The 22235-nt window shown below is 49.6% G+C and overlaps 1 pseudogene; it reads right to left on the reverse strand.

Annotated features, from left to right (window-relative positions):
* Positions 1-840: 840 nt before the first annotated feature.
* On the reverse strand, positions 841-21718 carry LOC132250981 (follistatin-related protein 1-like; annotated as a pseudogene).
* Positions 21719-22235: the final 517 nt, after the last annotated feature.

The raw sequence follows: 22235 nt of genomic DNA on the forward strand, positions 1-22235 counted from the left end.
GGCTGAAGGCAAGAGGCACATTGGATTGCTATCAGTGGGATGTCACCAGGGGCTCCAGATGCCTCAGACCCCAGGGGAGACAAGGTTAAAGACCCTCCTCCCCTCCACCCCCTTCACTGGCATTCTCACTTTAGCTATGAAGCCAAGTGCTGATTTTCTCTTAGACCATTTCCCTATACAGGGAAGCAGATGGAGGAGGTGACCTACACAGAGGAAGGACAGTAGCAGGGGTGACCTGGAGCTCGAGGAAGGACACAGAGCAGGAGATGTGATGAGGGAGATGGTGTAAGGCACAAAGGTTAAGGGAGAGTGGATGGCCATGGGGTGAGGGAAGGCAAAGGTCCCTGGATGACAGTGCTACGCAGGAGATTCACTCAGTCACAGTGCTGTCCCTCACCTGCTGCTGCAGCCAGTGCTGGTGGATGCTGTTCCTCAGAGCTTGTACTGGAGCTTGCCTGCAGGTTGCAGACATTGCATAAGGTTAAAGACCCTGTCTCCCCGTCCCCGCTCTCCTTCCCCAGATTCCCCTCTTAGCATAGAAACCCCAACCAACTGCCCTCCACGGCCATTCTCTACACAGATCCATAGATCCTTTCCATAAGGGAGATCACATGGGCTGTGGTAAATTCCTCCTGGCCTTGCTACCCCCTAGCAGTGAGCACTCCCTGAATGTGCCGGCTGCACTCCCACTCCCCTCCCCTCCCTCCATTACAAAACAAAAAGCCCATCCCTATACAATGTAAATATCTGTGATTGGGCAATGGTAGCAGACACTTGTGCATACTGAGGTCAGCATGGAGGGACAGGGCAGACTCCAGACTCCTCTAGCACAGAGGCCCCTTACATCTCTTTGGTGTTCATTCGCTTGGTCTTCTCAGCCACCTCCTGGGGAAAGCCTTACAGTTCTACTGGGAAAGCTACCGGCAGGTGGAAGGCTCCTGATTATCCCATAAGACTGCAAGTGCGCTGCCAGGAGCATCTGCATCGCAGCACCATTTCCATCAGTGTTACCCACTCCTAACCTGGTGCTTCTGCAGCTCCTGAACGTATCTGGCCAGCTCCTCCTCAGTCAGGTCTTCGTGGGGCTGCTGGCCCCGAGCAGACACTTTCCCATTCTTTCCTTACAAATGCAAGGGCAGAAAATCAGGATAAGCTTAAATGTATAAAGGATGAATTAGACTCTGCCTGTTTCCCCAACTTATTTGGCAGGGTAAATAATGTTTTTGTAGATAAGAGCAGTCAGCATGCAGTCCACTAAAGTGGAGAACATGCTTCCTCTGGCATCTCTCATGTCAGTGATAAGGCAATAATTGATGCTTAATGAAAGTAGGAATTCTGCTTAAGAGAGGTGCATCTAGCTGATGTAATGCTGTTCAGATCTGTTTACTCCCTTAACAAGATCCTCCAATCATAGCTACAATGGGGGCAGAAGCGAAAAGAATTGCTGCCCCACTGCATGCTTCCCTGAACCTTAAAAGCACTTGGTTGCCACATGGTCAAAAAGCTGCATCTAATGATCTGGACAGCCAATCTCCCAGCCACCCTGGGCCTATCTGATAAGATAGTAGTGTCTACAGCATCCTGGGTGAAACAGTGTTCCCTCTGAATGAAGGGACAAAAACTCACAGCTGCTTAGTTCAAAGGCCTCCACTCTAAATTACCAAATAAATGTTGCAAATCATTTGATAGTAATAAAAATACTTTTCTCTGTTTTACTGTCCCTGTATCTACTAAGGGGGCTGGTATCTCCTTGTGGATCAGAGCTGATAGTTTGCAGAAGGAGATGGCAAGGTCTGAAAAAGGACAGGCAAAGACCTGAGTTACTAAGGAAGGGGGCAAAAAGAATGCAGAGTAGAACTGGGAGGGCAAACCCAGCTGGTTGTAAAGAGGAGAAAGCATCTTTCAGAGTTTTATATGAGGGATCCATTGGCTTCTCCCTCTAAGAGAAGGCTGTTCTCCAGATGAGAAGCCTGCATTGAAGAAGTTCATTAGGACTTAATTTGTGGCGCTGCTGTCAAAGCTGGATTCTGAATTCAGGAGAAACACCCCAGGGGATAAAAGAGGGATGGTCAACCATGCTGCACACCAACATGTTGTCTTCCTTCTCTAGAGCTTTTATTCTAAGGATGTCATGATAGGGTCCTAACATAAAGGATCTCATCACTCCTATCAGGATTACGGTTCTAATTTCGCAGAAACTGGAGACACAGAGAGGGCAAGTAGCTTTCTCAGTGTGTCCCAGGAAGAGCTGAGAACAAAAATCAGAGATACAGGTGCCCACTGCTACCCAAACAACTAGAGGTCACAACTTTCCTTTATCTGAAAGCAGCCCTTCTCATCTCCCCAGTCTGGAGCAGGTCATACTTACTGTCACAGGTCATGGCAGTGCACACCCAATTGTCACAGGCACATACACAGCTGTTACACTCTACTTGGGTCCCTGCTCTGTCCTCATAGGTTTCATTTTCAAGGGCGCATTCTGGAAGAGGCACAGGTGAAAAGGTATGGGCTGTGATTGATCAGGCTGATACCAGAACTGAAATTCTGGAAGCCCCTTTGTACAGGGGTGGGCAAAAACTTCTCTGATGATTAACTATGATCATCCCCCACAGTGAAACAATCCAAGCACTTCTTAAATTATTCTTTATTTTTCCCACAAAAAACACCTCAGGGTTTTCCCAATGTTGTTATTTGGGTAGTGAACTGGAGGACCAACTCACCTGCTTGCGAAGTTCAGTGCTGTCCTGTGCAGAAAGGGATAGCAGATAATATCAGTGTGACTGTCTAACGTCTCACTAGAAGGGACAACACAGTTCCAGCAGATGGCTCTCCAGAAGTACAGCCTCATGGACCTCTGCCACTGCCACTAAAGCCGTCCCAACCTTGGACTTGAATCTGGTACCACCTGAGTGATGGAGAGAGCACTGTCAATTGAGACAATTCAATAAGCCACTAGAGAATGTTTAATCATTAGAACCATGAGCAGTTTTCAGGAACACTGCAAGTTTAAGTTGGGTCGAAAAGGCTATGGGATGCGTGTCAGGGCGGGTGTCTGGTAACTGAAAGGCAGAACAGGGTTGGACTTTGGTCTCAGATGATCCTACAAAATGATCTATAAAACACACTCCTCCTCATTCACTGCTGAACACTTGCCTTCATCTCCCAGACTAATGTTCCTCACCTGCCCTGACTCTTTGAAACTTATCTCCCATTCCCCATAATAGTAGGGGCAGTTAGGAGTATATTGCCAGAGAGGGAGCGGGCAGGCCAAGACTGGAATAGCAGGGGATTCTGTATATGAGGAGAAAGGGGCATTGGCAGAGCTATGTGGAAAGCCAGTGGGTGAACTAGTTGAGGGGAGCTGCAGGGCCATGAGTGAGATATATTGGCTGATCAGAAGGCACAAAGCTCATTGGTGTTAGTCCCCTGTGCCCAACTCAAAGCCAATCTCTCCCCCCATCCCTTCCTGTTGCCTGTCTGTCCCCTGGTGCAAAAGCAAAGCCCGTACTTTTCTTCAGCAAGTTGAAGGATGGGCTGAGGCACTTGAGGAACTCATTGAAGCTGAGTTTCCAGATGGCATTTTCATGAGACAGCTCAATGAGGGCATCCACACAGAGTCCCCTGAATGGAAAGAAACAGACACAATCTGCTTGGGGCTCAGCATCCCACCCCTGTTGGGGGTTCCTGCTCCTCCTGAACACTCAGTGCTGGGACTCCAGGCCAGGCCTGTAAAATGCCTATTTTAGGAGATGCCAGAAGGTGCAGACAAGGGGAAAAGAGCTCCGGTTGCTCCCTTGATGGGAAATGGCAGCCAGAAAGACATCTCCAGCTCAGCCTCACCCACACTACTTCAATATCAGATTCACTGCAGGGCTGAGGAGTGTTTGAGACTTCCTGTGCCTGTTTCAGGGTCCCCATGTTGCTGACACAGGCTCCAACCACTGTGACAAAGCTACTGGGTGGTTCACTTGGATTGCAGACAGACAGAACTTTTACCCCGCTTTAAAGGGGGAGGATTTGCCACCACGCAGCCAAACCTGGAATAACTGTTCCCTGTCTGCTCTTAAGCTATAGCAAGTGAAGTTGAGCTGCCATCATTTTCTCATTTCATTCAGGGGTTAATTGTCCCCATTGCATTCATGGGGTTATTATTGTGGTTTAGCTTCACCGACTGAAGCTTAGGAGTGGACAGATGAAACGCACTGGATCAGCTCACATGAGCTCTTGACTGGTAAGTGCAACTTCCCCCTGCCTCCCAACTTTAAACCATTGTAAATGTATGTCTGTCCATGCTCCTACTCTCCAAGCCACATTCACACTCGCATGGTCCTATACCACAGACTCCTGTACCTAGAGGAACATACCAGCAAACACAGGTTCCCATCATCACATAAGTGCATCCCCAGGGCAGTGCTACCCCTGCAGTCAGTTGCAGACCTCCCTTTGGGTGTGAGGCACACTGAGGACATTACTCAGTGCTGAGTTACCAAGGTCCTTAGTGTCCCAGTGCACAGTGCCCTGCTGAGAGCAAGCCCTTGTGTCCCTGGGACACCAGCATGTACCTGCCCTTCCCTGACAGTTATTATGCTTCTTACTGAGCACATACTAAAACACAGAAAGCCCAACTTGCTTGGACTGCATGTTCCAAAACCAGCCAGAGATGCCAGAAAATGGCAGCTCCCAAGAAGCCTCGGATGCGGAAGAGTTCTGTGCACAGCACACAGGCTGGTTTATTCACAGCCTCTCCCCCACCCCAGACTGCAGATAAAAGGCACTGGAGAAACAGAAAGGATTTGTTTGGCTTCTCTTGCCATGTAGAGTAATGCTTCCCTGGGGTGTTTGATGGGCTACAAGCAGTCAGCTCTCTCATCACACCTGTGCTTTTACCTTATTGCCCCAGCCCACCTGAGTAGCTTGTTGGTCTCCTAGTCCACATAGGTCCATGTAGGTGGTGATGTTGATGGCTGTTTCATTCCAACAAACTTCAGGAACTCACTGGAGTCCAGGCGAGAGTCACCATCATCAAAACTCTGTGGGGTCACAAAGAAGCATATGGAAGAGGCAACAGCGTTTCCCATTCCTACAACCATGTGTTTGTACTTAGCACCACGTGGCACTTCACATTTTCAAAGCCTCCACTCCCCTGGAAGGCAGCAGAGGCTTGGGAGCTCATTCAGTGCCTGGGGCTGGGAGAAGGGTGGTATGCCAACCACTGCAGAGCTGGGGCAGGGTAGTGGGCTTGATTTATGGCTGTAGCAAGACAATATCACTTTCTCCTTTGGTTCCAATTGGACTCTGTGAACTTTCTGACCTGTCCTAGCTGGTTCTCTGTTGCAGTTCATGCTGCCTTTCAGACAGGTATAACACCAAAATCTTCTCTAATGCCAGTGATCTAGAAAAACAATCACAGGAAGAGTTGCTGTCTGCTGACACTGAACAGGGGACTTTCTTTGAGTAGGGAAATGCACGCTGTCCCTCAAGGTGTTTTGTCAGCCTCTGCTTCATGTTAGAGATTCTCTCAAGTACCTTCCCCAACACATTAGTGTCAGTCTTCTTCCAAGTGACTGAAAAAAACAGAATGCTTCTTAGCTTAGCCACTTCTGCTTGATAAGGAATCTCTGGCTCTAAACAGGACAGTTTTTAGCACCAATACTCTGGTTGAATTCCAAAAAAAATAATTACACTTCTGCCTTCCTAAATTCCTTCTGCCTTTTCATCTACATGCAAAGTTTTCTTTCATTTCCTGTCCCAAACTGATACGCTCCTCAGTAGCAGCTGTGTCCTGCCTCAGAGGTGGATGTACTGCACTGATGAGAAAACTGTATCCCATTCCTGGAGTCCTACAATAGATGCTGGAGGATTTTAGCTGGAGGACAAGTCACTTCCTCACCTTGTCCCATTTTTGTGCTCAGAGGCTGTGGATTGCTCTGGAAAGTGCTAGGGCAGGGAAAGCCCTTATTCTCACTGAAAACAGTACATAACCCTCACATGTTGCCCCAGCATTTCCAACAAGGGGCTAGTGTTCCCTGCAGAACCAGGTTAAGTGAAGACTGTCTTTTCTGCCGATGACAGCTTTGTCCTGTGCTGGAAGACCGTGGTAAAAATGAACTGTCTCCTAACAATCAAACAAGAGACATAATTGCCTTTGAGACAAGGCCTTTGTAGGTGCAGGCCTTGCTTGTTTGTGCCCATGCTCAAAGTGTACCAGTGAGCTGCACAAGGCTGGCTCTTAGTAGGGAAATAGTTTTGAGCCCAGTGGCTGGTCACTCCCCAGAGCAAAGAGGAAGCTTGTTCCCTCTCATCCTAGTCCCTACCCTTCAATTCAACCAAAATGGCATGCTGTTGCCATCAGGGAAGGCCTCAAGATGCTGCAGGGCAGGAGCAAGGAGCACTGGCAGAGCTGTGGGGGGAGCTCAGGGCTGGAATAGCAGGGACTCAAAGGGCTTTATTACATGTATAAGCACCGCAGTGCTGCGACACATGCAGTTGTATAGGTGGTGAAATGCACATCAGAGAGCAGAAAATGGCAGCAGTGCGCTTTTGAACTAAAATACCGTGGAGGTACTTTAGTTCAAAAGTGCACCGCCACCATTTTCTGCGTGCTGACGCGCACTTCGCCACATCTACAACTGCACATGGTGCAGCACAGTGCACATCAGCTCACGTGCAGAGCAGACTTGATTAATCAAGTCTGCTCCAAAGTGGCAGATCTCTGGCATGTCATGGGACAAAAAGGTAAATGTATAAAGGTCCGGGCTGAGGTTCATTTTGTTGAACTGTGTGGAAACAGCTGCACTTTCTCTCTGCCTCATTCAGTGTGTCCAGCTCAAGCCAGGCCTGTCCTCACAAAAATTAAAATTCAGTCCAAAATCTTTTAAGCTCCTCAGGAATTTTTGCTTTTAAATAGCACAGATAATCAGGGGCAAGAGCTCAGCTTCTCTGCTGAGGAAAGAGATGGCTCTCACAGGGATATTCCCCCTGCCTGTGTCTGGAATCAGTGGCAAGGGAAAGAGGAAGCAGCAACATGATCCTGCACAGAGGAGTTTGCTTGCTACTGCACTTCAGGTCCAGATTTTCATTAGGCCTGTAGTGGGAGGCAGCTCCTTATTGTGTCAGTGTCAGCTCAGTGAGCATGTGGTTAGCTTTGAGTAATACAGCAAAGTGTGTGGCACAGGGAGGCCCTTTGAGGAGGGGGCTGAGGCTAGCCGGCTTTTGGGGGAAGGGATTGTGGAGCACAGCTCTGCAGGTAGCCACATCATTCGGGGTGACAGCAGGAGCCCAGGGGTGTGCCTGAGGCAGTGGGTCATAGAAGGACCCCCACAAAAGGCACCAGTGTTAATGGCTACAAAGGCCCAGATCTTCTTAGGGAGAGGGAGGGGGGTGTTGGTTCCTCAGGTGTCACTGGGGGGTCATTGCCATGGCAAATTTGCTTTCAGTGCTAACTCCTGTCAGGCATCCTTAATCTCTTGCTGTCAACAGCTTCTTATTTAACCGCTGCCCCACATGCCCCTCTGGCCCTGAGGCTGGGTGCTTTGAAGTCTTTATCAGGCATGATGGGAAGGCAGAGGCATGCTGAGCCTGGCAGGAGCACTGGTGAGGCTCAGGACCAGCTGCTTACCAGTGGCGACGCGTAGAGGGTGCACAGGGCTGCACGTGCACCCCCTGACGGCCGCGCTTACTGCTTAGGCAATGGGCGGGGGGGCTGGTGGGAACTCCAGCGCCCCCCTGCAAGCGCCGGCTATTAGCTGTGCTCACTGCAGCCGCTTTCAGGAATGGCTGTGGCTGTTTGTGGGAGCGGCTGCAGCGATCGGCCGGCCCTTGCTCCCAGAAGCAGCTGCAGCCACTCCCGGAAGCAGCTGCCATGAGCGCAGTGATCGGCCGGGGGGGAACCCCCTCTGGTCAGTGGGACTGGTCACAGGGGGGGCACAGGGCACCTAAAGGGGCACCAGTCGCCCATGCCAGTTACCAAGGGGTGGGGAGAGGGGAAGAAAGGTTTGTGGATTCCAGGCTGAATGAATAAGGCTGGATCTGGGGGGCCTTGGATCTGAGGCTCGCACCACAACAGGGGCTTCATCCATGAAGCTGGGGACCTGCAGAAGCTCCCACATGCCCCCCACCTAAACTTAATGGTGCCGGGATACACTGCAACCAAGGGCCAGCAGGACCCCCATTATATCCTCTTCCCTGCTTTTCAGAAAAGTCTCTCCTCCCCCACCCCCAGGTTTGGCTACTCGCTGCCTCCCTTGCCCTGCCCTGCCGTGCTGGGTTTCTTGCCTCCGAATTTTCAAAACTTTCACCCTCTCCCTTTTTATCCTTTCCCTCAGCAGCTCATGAGGCTGAAGTTGGTTCCTTATTCCCAGTTCCTTATTCCCGGTTCCTGGTTCCTTTTTCAAAGATAATCTAGACCCAATAAAAGCTTGTTATTAATGAATTACACATCCTAAAGAGACAGCATTTCATTAGCTATGCATATCTACTAAGTATTATGTAAAATAATATCTCACATCAAGTACAGAGCCCTAAATAACGGTCAGATTAGGATGGTATTATGGGGCAAAATACTTCTTAAACCACCTCAAATTTCATGGTGATGCCAGTGGGGGACTGTCCCAAAGAACCCTGACCACAGTCCCACCTAGCCCAATGTATGGTTTGGCCGTGCCAGGCTGCCAACTAACAGCCCCCATGCCCACTATACTATGTATAATGGCTTGAATAAGGAATTGGCTTTTGAGCCCGTACTATGGTTAGAAATTCTGCCTGGGCCACCCATCAGAATACCTTTGTGTGACTAGGGGACTGTCCTAGACATCTGTGACCAGAGACCTGCCTGACCCAAAGCACGGTTTGGCCATGCCAGGCTGACCACAGTCAGCACCCCATCCGCTGTGCTAAATACATGGAACTGAATAAGGAACTAGATTTTGGGCTGGGATTATACTCAGAAACCCTTCTTGCCAGGCTGCCAACTAACAGCCTCCATGCCCACTATACTAAGTATAATGGTTTGAATAAGGAACTGGCTTTCAGGCTGAGATTATGGCTAGAAATTCTTCATGGGCCACCCATCAGAATACCTCTGTGCCACCAGGGAAGCGTCCTGGACATCTCTGACCTGAGACCTGCCTAGCCCAAAACGCAGTTTAGCCACACCAGTTGCCGACTGACACCACCCCCCAGACACCGTGCTAAGTATCTGGACCCGAATAAGGAACTGGAATTTGGGCTGGGATTATACCCAGAAATCCTTCTTGGCCACCCCACACCATATCCCTGTGCCACTGGGGGACACTGGACACTCCTGGACACCTCTGAGCAGAGACTTGCCCAGTCCAATGTGTGGTTTGGCCATGCTAGGCTGCCAACAGACAGCACCCAAGCCAGTGCGTTAAGTATCTGGACCAAACTAAGGAACTGAAATTTGGGCTGGGATTATGCCCAGAAATCCTTTTTAGGCCACCCCAGAACACATCTCTGTGCCACCGGGGAACAATCGTGGACACCTCTGACCAGACACTTGCTCGGCCCAAAATGTGGTTTAGCCGCATCAGGTTGCCAACTGACACCCCCCACCCCCCCAGACACTGTGCTAAGTATCTGGACCCAAATAAGGAACTTGATTCTGGACCGGGATTATACCCAGACATCCTTCTTGGGCCACCCCAGGAAGCATCTCTCTGGCACTGGTGGACTCTCCTAGATGTCTCTGAACAGAGACTTGCCCGGCCCAAAACGTGGTTTAGCCACGCTAGGTTGCCAACAGACAGCACCCCAGCCACTGTGCTAAATATATGGACCTGAAGAAGGAACTGGATTTTGGGCTGGGATTATAGCTAGAAATGCTTCTCAGACCACCCCATGCCATGTGCCTGTGGCACTGGGGGACTCTCTTGCACATTGCTGAGGACAGACTTGCCTGGCCCAAACGCGGCTTGGACATGCCAGACTGCCAACTGACAGCACCCCAGCCACAGTGCAAAGTATATGGATCTGAATAAGGAACTGGATTTGGGTTGCAATTATACCCAGAAATCCTTCTTAGGCCACCCCATGCCATGCTTCTGTGGCACTGGGGGACTGTCCTGGACATCACTGACCACAGACTTTCCTAGCCCAGAGCACGATTTCTTCATGCCATGCTGCTAACTACAGCTCCCCATGCCCACCGCACTAAGTATAATGGCTCGAATAAGGAATTTCTTTTGGGCTGAGATTAGCGATATAAATTCTTCTTGGGCCACCCCACGCCATGCCTCTGTGGCACTGGGGGACTCTTCCAGACACCCTTGACCATGTTTTTGTCTGGTCCAAAGAACGCTTTTGGCCATGTCAGGCACCAATTTACTAGCCATCCGTGTGTGCTATTTACATTGCTGGCAATAAGGAGCTGCCCTTCTGCTGGATTCATGGGGCAAAAGCCTCATGGAATCATCCCAGAACATGTCCCCACTATCAAGGAGCCTCCTGAAGAAATCTGGGCATGTACCTGCTCAATGCAATGCTAGCTTTTTGAGTGTAAGCCTGCCAGGTGACACCCAAACTTTAAAACCTTTATGTTGCTGTTCCACCAGGCACTGGATGGCAGGACAAATGGCTGCATGCATATATAGGGTACCAGTGACAGACCTCTACTCGGACGTGTGGTATTTAGCATGTGTCAAAGCAGACTTGTTTAATCGAGTTTGCTGCCAGTCTGCTGAAGCATGCTAATTAGCACACTCCAGCAGCCTTTGCGTCATGTGTATTCACTGTGCCTGTGTTTCAAAATGGCAGCAGCAGCGATTTAACTAAAGATCTTCGAACCAGCTTTGTTAAAGCACCCCCACTCCTGTTTTGAAGCACGGGACACTGAATACACGTGACACTCTGGGAGCTCTAATTAAAGTGGCTCTCAGAGCTGTTCTATTTAAAGCACCCTTCTCCCCACCCCAGAGCATGTGTATAGAGGCCCCTAGGGATTTTTCAACAGCATTTTACATTTACGTCCAACTGCTACACAGAAACTTAGTAAAATAATTTAAAGATGAGTGTTGTAATTGAAAGGCACCTGCTCATTCACTAGCAAATGTTAAATTAAAACAAGTTTATTACAAGGGAAAAGGGGAACAGTGGTACTCCCTAAGCAAAACCTTAACTATTAGCTCAAAATGGATCACAGTCACAGTCAGAGGCAAACCAACCTGGGGAGCTCCCTCCTAGGCAAGTCACTCGGGAAGGGAGTCTCACCCACGGCTGCCATCCAGGGACTCTACCACTTGTGGTCCAAAATAAATTCCTTATTTGAGCCAGTATACTAAGTGCAGTGGGCATGGCATGAAGAAACCTCACTCTGGATCAGGCAAGACTCTGGTCAGGGGTGTCCAGGAGAGTCTCCCAGTGTCACGGAGTCATGGTGTGGGGTGGCCCAAGAGGCATTTCCATCTCTAATCCCAGTCGTCAAACCAACCAGTTTCTAATTCAAGACCATATACTTAGCACAGTGGCTGGGGTGCTGTCAATTGGCAGCCTGGCACGGCCAAGCTGCACTTTAGGCCAGGCAAGTCTCTGTTCAGAGATGTCCAGGAGAGTCCACCGATGCCAGAGCAATGCTTCCTGGGGTGGCCCAAGAAGGATCTCTGGGTACAATCCCAGTCCAGAATCCAGTTCCTTATTTGGGTCCAGATACTTAGCACAGTGTCTGGGGGGTGGTGTCAGTTGGCAACTTGGCGCGGCTAAACCACGTTTTGGACCAGGCAAGTCTCTAGTCAGAGATGTCCAGGAGCATCCCCCGGTGGCACAGAGATGTGTTCCGGGGTGGCCCAAGAAGGATTTTTGGGTATAATCCCAGCCCATAATCCAGTTCCTTATTCAGTTCCATATACTTAGCACAGTGACTTGGGTGCTGTCTCTTGGCATCCTGGCACGGCCAAATCGTGTTTTGGGACAGGCAAATCTCTGGTCAGGGATGTCCAGAAGCGTCCTCCCCATGGCACAGGGACATGGTGTGGGGTGGCCAAGAAGGATTTATGGGTATAATCCCAGCCCAAAATCCAGTTCCTTATTCAGTTCCATGTATTTAGCACAGTGGCTGGGGTGCTGTCTGTTGGCAGCCTGGCACGGCCAAACTGTACTTTGGGTCAGGCAAGTATCTGGTCGCAGATGTCTAGGACAGTCCCCCAGTCACACAAAGGCATTCTGATGGGTGGCCCAAGCAGAATTTCTAGCCATAGTCCGGGCTCAAAAGCCAGTTCCTTATTCAAGCCATTATATGTAGTATAGTGGGCACGGGGGCTGTTAGTTGGCAGCCTGGCACGGTCAAACCATGCATTGGGCCAGGTGGGACTGTGGTCAGGGTTCTTTGGGACAGTCCCCCACTGGCATCGCCATGGAATTTGGGGTGGCCCAAGAAATATTTTGCCCCATAATCCCATCCTAATCTGACTATCGTTTAGGGCTCTGTACTTGATGTGAGATATTTCACATATTAATTGGTACATATGCAAAGCTAATGAAATTCTGTCTCTTTAGGATGTGTAATTCATTAATAAGAAGTTTTTATTGGGTCTAGATTAGATTTGGAAAAGGAACCAGGAATCGGGAATAAGGAACTATGAATAAGAAATAGGGAACCAGGAATAAGGAACTGAGAATAAGGAACCAACTTCAGCCTCATCAGCAGCTCCCAGTCCCGAAGGATCCATCTCTTTCTTCCTCTTCCCCACCCCTCCCCTGCCCAGGTCTGCCCTCTCCTTTTTATCCATAAGATATGTCTGCCAGCCTGAGACACCAGCACTCCACAGAGCGGAGCCACTTTGTGCCACTTCTTGGCTGCTCCCAACAGCCTGGGATTTGACCTTGCTCACTCCTCATGCTACCATATTTGCTTGCATACAACATGTACCCCCCTCCCTTCACATATTATATTTTGGGGTGCATGTCTTAAACAAGGACAGATGGGGAACATGCGGGAGTCGAGCTGCTCAGTCCCTCTTCTCAAGCCAGGTGGGCAGCCAGCAGTGCCTGTGACCTCCTACTGCCACTCTCCCTCTATTGCAGCTGCCTGTGTTTCCCCTATGAAAACGTGTATTGGCGTTTTCAAAAAAAGATCTTTTTTTTCCTTCATCCCACCTTCCAAAAAAAAGCACACATCTTATTTGAGGGCAGGTAGTACGTGAGAAAATAGGATATTTTTTTCACTCACTGAAGTCACTGAGAAGGTGGGATGTGACTGCAGCGCTACCTCCAGCCAAGGCACAGGGTCCTTTCTCCGGGGAAGGACTCCTCACCTTGAAGTATTTATCTAGGACTTCACTGTAGTTGCTGCCTTTAGAGAACCAGCCAACAGGGATGATCTCTGCCTCCAGCCACTGGATAACGTGATGTCGAAGCTCATCCTGGTTGGACTGGTAGCAGACAACTGCCAGAGGGTGGAAGAGAAACGAGAGAGAGAGAGAGAAAAAAAAAAGAGAGAAACAATTGAAGAGCAAGGCCCTGCTGTGAGTTTCCAGACCTGTGTTGCCTATGTCACAGAAGGGACTTGTACTGCATAGGAGGAGTTATTTCCATCCTGAATCAGCCATGCCACAGGTTGAGCCATGGACGGGCCAAGGGTGACACCCTGTGGAGACACAGGGTAATGACAATGACTCCATCCTGCCCGCTGCTGTGGCAAGTTCCTGCTACACTTGTTCATGATGCACAAGGAATGGGGTAAAGTTTGATCTGGAGCAAACACTTTCTCTGGCCAAATACACTTAATTCCCATTGGCCAGAAGAACACCCAAGCTGAGCAGGTCCAAGGTGTCTGCACAGTACAGGAATAGCTTCCCTCACGCACCTTTGGCCTGTGCCTCTTGGCCCATAACTTGGGAGTCCCATCTCTCTGGAAGAGAGGGGATTTCAATCTCCAGCATCAGCCCCATGTCTGGCCTCTCCACTGTCAAACAGGGGAACAGTTCATGATGACCAGGAACTGACTTGTCCCAACTGCCTGGCACAGACAAGCCCACAATTTTCTCCCAGTGGCCACTGTCTTGTGCACTGAAACGAAAACTAAAGTCTGCATTTTAAGCTTCACTAAATTGCCAGGTCTCTATTGAGGTCAGTGGAGCTGACAATTTGCAGCAGCCGGGTGTCCAAGACAGACAGACAGCCAGCATGGGAGGATTCTGTGAGGCTAGGTCTAAACTACTTTTTGACTGTTGGGAGGTGACAGCATAGGTGCTGAGTATTTGGGGGCCCAAGTGCCCTGCCCCCCCTTGGGAAGAGGGTAGGGTAACCACCCATTCCTAATTGGGTGGTACAGTCCTGAAATGGGAATGTCAGGTCCTGGTCCTGGGCTGTATGACTCTGGGACAGCATCTGTCCTGGATTCCCAGTATCATGTACGGATCCAGGTTTTCCATTCACCACGGAAAAATGTGGGAAATGGCAAGTTCCAGCTTGCAAGGGGCTGCGGGGAGTGGGATTCAGGGGGTGCAACCAGCATGTCTGCACACACACACATGCATGTGGCCAAGAATACAGTTCCAGGCACCAGTGAATAACAGCTCCTCCAGCTACCTGCAGGTAAGTCTATGGGGGAAGGAGTGGTGCAGGGGCTGGGGGCTGGAGACTGGGTCTGGGAGTGCTGCCTACCCAGGGTGGTGCATGGGGCCTAGGGCCAGAGCAGAGAATTGGACAGAGCCATAGGGGGTTTGTCCAGAGGGTGGGGGGAAGCAGCTCCCTGCTGCTGCACACACTCCTGGGGAGAAGGGCATGAGGGGGCACGTGCCTCCCAGATTTGCGTGCAGGGTGGGAATAGATGTGGTCTATGGGCTATGGGCTCAGAGCTCCCTACCCTGCTGCCCTCCTCCCATGAGTACTACATGTGCCACGCCACCAGCAGAGTGCCCCCTCCCTGCCTTGCAGCAACGGAGGTGGTGGTGTGGACTTGTGCCCTCACTGCTGCTGGGTGGGCAGGAGGTGTTTCACCATGGTGGCGTGGGACTCCTGGGGGGCAGGGAAGCTAGGCGAGAAGTCCTGAGCCTGCAGCAGGCAGCCTGCATCTGCCCCCACCCCCGCCCCAGGCTCCACTCAGCGATTTGGGCAGTCCCCGCTTGCTGCAGCAGGGAGCTGGATGCGGACTCCATGCTGATAAGTAGGGGAAGCGGGGACTGGAGTAGGGGGAAGGGGACCATAGTGGGACCCCTGCCAAGCCCAATCCCCTGCCTGCTCAACTAGTCCCCCTGAGTGCCCCCTGACCCCTGCCCGCTCTCCCAGCACCACCCCGCCATGGCTGCCCCAGCTCCCAGCTCTTTAAAAATAAGTCCACACTCACCAGCTGCTGCCAGGTGGGAGGTGATCCCTGCTGCCCCCACTGCCCCATGCTGCATGGGGGACTCTGTCATGAGCCCCCCTGACCCCTGCCCCCTCTCCCAGGCCTGCCCCATGGCTGCCCCACCCAGCCCAGCTCCCAGCCCTTTAAAAAAAAAAGAAAAAAAAAGTTCCAGACTCACCAGATGCTGCAGCGGCCATCAGGGCTTCTGTGGGCTTGTGACATAGCGTGGGGCAATGGGGGGCAGTGGGGATTGCCCCCTGTCTGGCAGCAACCAGTGAGTTGGAGCTTTTTTTTTGTAGGGCCAGGAGCTGGACTGGGCAGGGCAGCCATGGCAGGGCTGGGACAGCAGACAGGGATCAGGGGGTCCTGGCAGAGCCCCCCACATGGCATGGTGCAGCAGGGTGTAGCAGGGGATTGCTCCCCTGCCTAGCAGGAGCTGGTGAGTGTAGGCTTTTTTTTTCAAGGAGCTGGGAGAGTGGGCGGGGCAGCCATTGGGAGCGGGTTGGGATGGGGCTGATTTGGAGATTCGGCCAAATCGATTTGGGACAGTGATTCAAATCACCAAATCAAAACGCTGTCCCCTGAATTGGCTGAATCTGAAGTGAATACTAGCCACTTCACACAGGCCTAACCCTTATATAGGGAATAATAACAGACATATGACTATTAGAGTAGCACCTACTAGAAGCACTTCTATCTATCTATCTATCTATCTATCTATCTATCTATCTATCTATCTATCTATCTATCTATCTATCTATCTAAAACCTTATCTAGTAATTTTTTTTACATTTTAGCCAAGGTACGGAGAATAAAAACCAGGTCCACTATGGAGTTTTTGTTCTTCAGTCTTGAACTGAAGAGCTCAGAAGGCCAAGAGACATTCTGTTTTTTTCAGTCAATTGGAACTGCAGCTGCCAAGGGTCATGAAGGGTAACAAGAAGGGTTTCTACAAGTATGCCTGTAAAAAGAGGAAGATCAGGGGAAGTGTGGGTCCCTTACTGAATGTGGAAGGTACAGATGATGTAGAAAAGGCTGAAATACTCAATGCCTTTTACACCTCAGTCTTCACAGGCAAGGTCAGCTTCCAGAGTACTGCACCTGGCAGCAGTTTGGGGAGCAGGTGAGCAGCTGACAGTGGCAAAAGAACAGGTTAGGGACTATTTAGAAAAGCTGGACATATACAATTTCATGGGGCTGGACACAGTGTACCTGAGGGTGCTGAGGGAGTTGCCCAGTGTGACTGCAGAGCTGCTGGCCATTATCTTTGCAAACTTGTGGTAGTTGGGAGAGGTCCTGGACAATTGGAAATGGGTAAATATAATGCCCATCTTTAAGGAAGGGAAGAAGGAGGATCCAGGGAACTACAGACTGGTCAGCCTCATCTCAATCCCTGGAAAAATGGAGCAGGTGCTAAAGGAATCCATTTCTAAGCACGTGGAGGAGAACAAGGTGATTAGGACAGTCAGCATGGATTCACCAAGGGCAAGTCATGCCTGAGCAACCTGATTGTCTTCTATGATGAGATGACTGGCTCTGTGGATGCGGGGAGAGCAGCGGACTTGATATATCTGGACTTCAGCAAGGATTTTGATACAGTCTCCAACAACATTCTTGCAAGCAAGCTAAGGAGGTATGGGTTGGATGAATGGATTACAAGGTGGATAGCAAAGTGGCTGGATCATTAGGCTCAACAGGTAGTAATCAATGGTTTAATGTCTAGCTGGCAGCCGGTATCAAGTGGAGTGCCCCAAGGCTCAGTCCTCGGGCCAGTTTTGTTTAATATCTTCATCAGCACCCTGGAAGATGGAATGGAGTGCACCCTTGGCAAGTTTGCAGATAACAAAGTTGGCAGAAAGTAGTAGATACACTGGAGAGTAGCGCTAGGATCCAGAGAGACCTCAAGAAATCAAATGATTGGACTGAAAGAAATCTCATGAGGCTCAATAAGAACAAGTGCAAAGTCCTGCATTTAGGACAGAACAATCCCATGCACTGGTATGGGCTGGGGACTAACTGGCCAAGCAGCAGCTCTGCAGAAAAGAACCTGGTGGTTGCAGTGGACAATAAGCCAACAAGCCTGCCAAGTTTCAAGGAGTTACAGGGGTTTGGGGGAAACTGCACCTCAAGCTGTGGACAAGCAAAACTCGTGACATGGGTGACACTGTGTGTGTTAAGATGCAGCAGGGTGAAGGCTGCAGGGATAGTAGCCCCTGCTGCAGCCACAAAGCCTGCCAGCTGTCAAGGAGATAGGTGCAGGGGTTCTGGGACCCTGCACCTCTGGCTGCTGACAGGCAAAACTTGTGTCATGGGTGCTTGTGCAATTGACTATGTCTGCCTTGGGGCGCGGGGGAGGGGAAATTACTGCAGGCCTGGATGCTGGCCCCTGCTACGGCCATGAAGCCTGCCAGCTTTCGAGGAGATAGGTGTGGGGAGGGGTTTGAGGCCCTGCACCCCTAGCTTGTGACATGGGTGCTTGTGCAGCTGACTGTGTCTTGGGGCAGTTGATTGTCTATATTGATTATTTCCTCTCCTTAGCCTGTGGTTTTCTGGTGTTAATCAATGCCCGTTAAGTATTTATGTAGTAGCTAGGTACTGTGTATTGACATGGTCCCCGAGTGAATCATGATTAATTGGTAATTGGTAGCACAGAAGCTTAGCAGCCAGGCCTGCAGTAGTTCCCCCCTCCAGTGCCCCAAGACAGACACAATTGCACAAGCACCCATGTCACGAGTTTTGTCTGTCAGCAGCTTGGGGTGCAGTTTCCCCCAAACCCCTGTACTTATCTCCTTGAAACTTGGCATGCTTTGTGGCCTGACTCAGAGTTAAGAGGGTATCTTACTATATTGATAATTCAGAGCCTGTGATCAGAAGGACTCCATGTTAAAAGGTGCCAACTGTTGTGATCTCTCCAGTACAAAATGCAAGGCAGCCCCATGTTACCTGTGACCTCTCACATCCTTTGCCAGATTGTACCTTCTATTGGTTTCCTAAGAATAACTATCTAGCTGTCATGAAGATAGAAAGCCAGTGATGGTATGAACTGAACACTGGCAAGAACCAGTTAAGGAAAAGAGGGAGCCACACTTCCAAGCAGCTGCTTGACGAAACTAGAGTGGACCTACAGAGAAAGAGACAGTAGAAGACCTCCAGATGAAAACAGGGAAGGAGGCAGGGTATGTCGGAATGAGAGAAGAGCCAATTGGGAATGCAGGGCGAAGGGGAGTGGAATGATAGCTGGCTGGGGAAGTTGGAGAACTGCGATGAAACGGGAGATGCTGACAAAGGATTCATTGTTGGGAACGTGATCTGGGAGCCAGTGTGACTTCAAGAAACAGAAGAGATGACTGAGTCCTACAGTGCAAAGTAAAACTTTTCTTATATTTCTTTTCAAGTGGTGAGTCAGGCTAGAACAACATTATAAAGAAGAAACAGGGAAAAAAAAAAAAAAAAAAAGGAAAAACGATAAGCCTGACATCATTTAGAGACTTAAAAGGGAAGGCACCTTTTTTTTTTTTTATTGGACTGATACTCTTAAAAAAAAATAAAAAAAAGTATCTGGGACATAATACTTCCTCAAGCTACTGTTCAACTTTTTTTTTAGTGGAGGAACAGGCTCCTGTCACTTACCACCCAGGATACGGTGGTACCTAAGAGACAAGAGAAACCAATGCAAAAAGTTTAGATAGATGCCTAATAAAAGAACCTTATTATAAAGAACTGTCAGCGTGGGGTTCCCAGGGATGGCCGCGACACCCCTAGGGCTCCATGACTCTGCCAATCTTGCCCAATGGGCACCCTTTTCCTCTCCTGCCATGTCTTGCTGGTAATTATAATAAATAGGGAGGCAGCCCTTGAGTTTGTGTTCAGACACGGCCCTGATGGACCCTACTGAACCCTGTGGGTTCTTGGACCCCTTTTGGGTCCTGTTCAAAAGGGATGCCTCCCGGGGCACCCTCAGCCTTATGGGCTAGATGCGTGGCTCCAAAACTACACCTTTACCATGCCCCAAGCCTCGCAGATGGTATTTAAACATTGTCCCTCTGAGGCCTTGATATAGCTCAGCCTCTCCTTTGTCACTGGGCTCTCTGCAGCCCTGTATCTACGCTCACACTGGTGCTGGGCTCTCCGCAGCCCTGTCTCTGCACCCACACTGGCACTGGGCTCGCCGCAGCTCTGACTCTGTGCCCACACTGGTGCTGGGGTCTCCACACCATAGTGTGGCCCCAATAAGGTCTCCTCCTCCCCAATAGCCTCAGTCCAGTCCACCAATTTATAAACAACAACCAAAATATGATCCCCTGGGTTATAACATAATACAAGCAGTTCAGGGTGTGCTCTGTCCCTTTAAAAGAGTCAACCCCCCCCTCGCCTTAAGTGCCTTGTAGGCCAGGTTACTCAGTGAGCTTCTGGAGCCCCATTAGCCCTATATGCAGCATATCAGGTGGCCATAGCATCTTTGGGCAATTCTTCTCAGCAGGCTCCTTCCCCTGGCTGCTACCAGAGAGAGAACTAACTCCTGCTGGCTTCAGCCCTGGGGTTTATATGTGCCCAGTGCCCTGCCTTCTTCCCATCAGCTGACCGGGTGCAGGTGCAGGCTATGTCCCTTGTTAGCCTGCTGTCCTAGTAACCTACACCTGTGGGGTTTTTGCCTGGCTCCTCTGCCTAGGCAGTTTCTGCTCTTAAAGGAGCAGGTACTTTAGTGCCCTGTGACAAGAACACACTGTGAATTTTCATCTTTTGTCAACCCATTCATTTTTATGAAAATATTCAAAACCACAAGAGCATTGATCAATAACCCCTTTTTCCAGTGGTGTTTAAGTTGTACCCTCCAGTATAAACCCTTTAGCATCAAGACGTGGCAGATGAGATCTGGGGTCACCACTAAAGAAAAAGAAAAAGAAATAGAAATGGGAAAAAATCAGATAACTTGAGATCAATCTGGGCAACTGTTTTAGGTACAACAAGAGATTAGACAGAACCTCTCACACTAACACAGTAGGTGATTGTGTCAGAAAAAAGTAGGTTGTGTTCCCATCCACCAGCAATCAAGCTTACATGAACCCCTCACAAACAAGCCACTGCCCTGCCAATCCATTTTCCTTGCCCTTTCCCCCATATAAATTAGGTTTGTATTTTCCCAGCACTTCTCCACAAATAAATTCACCTTTATCATTCCTCTCCCCCAATTTGGTGTTTGAATGTTTGCATGTATTCATTTTCCAATACCATATAGCTAAGCTTACTTATCCCTGTACCATTAGTTATAAACCCTTTTCTCCATCTGCTAGTGTCCTGTAAAGTGCATAGGGTTTTTTATCCATAACAATGAAGAAAAAAATTACCATTAAAGGAAAATTTTCAAAACTGTTTAAGAACACCTGCTGAAACAGACCTGGACATGAACCACCTCTCTACCAAGTATAGCATAAACAGGCATAGATCAGCCAATGGAGAAGTATGGCCAGAAGCAAGGGGTGGAGGCGGGAAGGGAGCAGGAACAGGCCATTGTCTAAATTTCTAGATTTCTTATTAAAAATGTATCAAAGGAAGCCAAACACACACGGCGTAAGAATTCTGCACTCATACAAATCAGTCCAACTGGCCACATAACTCTGGAGAAATAACAGGACATTCACACTTTTTGAAGCAAGAAAAGAAAGCTCTTTCTTTAGCTGTTTCATTGGATTACTTGTATGTCAAGGAGTTTAGTTTTCTTACACGGAGGAAAACAGAGCATGCAGGTGCAAAGGAGAGAAAAATCTCTGAAAATATCCCTACATAGGTTCTCTTACTTCTTTCCAGTGGCAAGCAGGGGGAAGCAGTGCCAGAGTTGTCTCCACTGTTCCTTACTGAAACAGTAACATGTTCAATTTCACACTTAGTAGATCCGGTGGTTCCTGCAAAAAGCTCAAGTCCTCTCCTCACAAAGGTCTATAGCATCAGTGTCTGCATCTCCACATAAACGTTTTCAGTTTCATAGCTGCTTTAGCTTAGACTCTTTAGCTATTTTGAAAACCATAGATCTATGTATTGAGAGCTAGGAATAGGGTAGCAGCCAGGGATTCAGCTTTAGTTATGCAGGTAATGAGAAAGTGAGTCAGCTGAAGAATAAGCTCTCTCCCTGTTCTCTGCAGCCGTAACTCTGGAAAAATTTTTTCCCTCCCCCTTCATTTTGCCTTTCAAAACCAAGGTGTGTATTATATTTGGGGGCACATAGCGTGCGAGAAAATATGGTAACTTGCTTGGAGCCAGTGTCTTTGGTGGGAGGCCAATGGTTTGGCAAACGTGTCACAAATTAAGCCGTGCACCTTCTTCAAGTGCTACCTCTTCCCCTGCTTGATGTGTTGCTCAGCTCCCTGCCCTGTGCTCCTTGCCTGATCAGTTCCTTTGCTTTCTGCTCACTGCCATAGGCGCCATCTTTTATTTTTGCCTCAGGGGGAGGGGGGCTAAGATGACAGACATGTGGAAAGTTTTACTTATTTCAAGTGACAGCCCTCTTCCCAAAGGGGGCAAGGGCCCTCGGGCCCTCACGTACTCAACACTTATGTTCCCTGCCCTATTTTCTGTTGTGCTGCCTGCCCCCACATCTGCCCACGCCATTTGTGACATGTGCAGTGGGTTGGACAGCCCTGTTTTAGATTCTAGAATGCTTTCTATCCAGCTGCAATAACACTCCAAATACCTGACAAGGGTCTAAACACCCCTTTAAAGCCAGCTGGAGCAACCTCCTTTTCAGAAGCTTTGATACTAGGGCTTTACGCGTTTTCAGACGAGCTCCCGGGGGAGGAGAGGGTGGCAGTGTTTCCCAGCCGACTCGTGGCTTGCAGGAACGGGACTCCAAATCCTAGCAGCCCCGCAGCAGGACCTCTCTGGGGAGCAGCATAGAGGTGGGGAGACCCCATTTCTCGGCACGCCCCGCGGCGCTCTAGCTCCT

The sequence above is a fragment of the Alligator mississippiensis genome, chromosome 5, assembly GCF_030867095.1.
Source record: "Alligator mississippiensis isolate rAllMis1 chromosome 5, rAllMis1, whole genome shotgun sequence".
In the NCBI taxonomy this organism is placed as follows: Eukaryota; Metazoa; Chordata; order Crocodylia; family Alligatoridae; genus Alligator; species Alligator mississippiensis.